Source organism: Aedes albopictus, unplaced genomic scaffold (assembly GCF_035046485.1).
Source record: "Aedes albopictus strain Foshan unplaced genomic scaffold, AalbF5 HiC_scaffold_1409, whole genome shotgun sequence".
NCBI classification, from domain to species: domain Eukaryota; kingdom Metazoa; phylum Arthropoda; class Insecta; order Diptera; family Culicidae; genus Aedes; species Aedes albopictus.
The window spans coordinates 1-1,000 of record NW_026916823.1 but is presented as its reverse complement, the minus strand read 5'-3'; the positions used below and the strand labels follow the sequence as shown (position 1 = coordinate 1,000).

Below are 1,000 nucleotides of genomic sequence, written 5' to 3'. Positions count from 1 at the left end.
GTAAGTTTAATTTCGTCGTCAAATTCTAAATTCGTAAAAAACTCTAATAGGACAAATCGGTGAAGTACTAGATTTGTAGTAATGAGCTGAATTTTAGTATGGTGAGAAGGCAAATTCTCCGTTTCTGCAGTGAAATGGCACAAAAAGCGTGGGTATTATGATTCCTTGCCTAATTTGATGCTGTTTGAACAAAACTTTGGGCAATAGTGTTGTTGTTTTCTCCATTTCTTGCAACATAAACAATATAGTTATCCGAAGTTTTGCTCAAACAGCATCAAATTAGCCAAGGAATCATAATACCCACGCTTTTTACACCATTTCATTGCAGAAACGGAGAATTGACCTTCTCACCATACTAAAATTCAGCTCATTACTACAAATCTAGTACTGCACCGAACGTGCCCCATTCTAAATTCGTGAAAAATTTATGGAAAAATTTGGAAGTGCCACTCCCTCATGGAACAAATAGTTTTCCGTGCAACCACTGTTTCAAAAAAAACTTTAACTCGAAAACGTTGGCACTCTTGAAACTTGACACTTGAACGTGAGAAAAATCTAAAGAAAAAGCCAAAAAACTTCTCACCATCCTCAAATCAGCCGTCCAAACGTCATTCGTCCGTCACACACAACCGAAACGCGAGAATCCCTTTCATCGCAGCGCGACTGTCGTGTGAGTTTTTTGCTTCTGCGGAGACGGGACAGGTTGAAGAAAAATCATCCAAAAAATCCATCTTTTCCAGATCTAGAGCGTAACACCGAAACCTCCGAATTCGACATCTAGACCAGGAACAATGGCATCCGCTGTTTCGAAGACTCCGATGCTGCGTGCCGCTGCGGTAGGTACTCTCGGTCGGGAGTGATTTTCCATCTTGTGCAAAGGGAGGAACGTCAGAAATGTTACGTAAATAGCAAGAGGACCGCCTATTGCTGTGGGGGATGGAATGAAAAGCGCTCGCGAAAAGTGATTCCAGTTCGGTGGAATGATGCCTACTAATGGAAG

The 1,000-nt window shown here is 41.6% G+C and overlaps 1 long non-coding RNA gene across 1 annotated transcript; it reads left to right on the top strand.

The window, feature by feature from the left end:
- Positions 1 to 220: 220 nt before the first annotated feature.
- Positions 221 to 816, top strand: LOC134284453 (uncharacterized). Its single transcript, XR_009995779.1, has 2 exons — positions 221 to 670; positions 741 to 816. It is a non-coding gene; the product is annotated as an uncharacterized LOC134284453 (long non-coding RNA).
- The last annotated feature ends 184 nt before the right edge of the window (positions 817 to 1,000 follow it).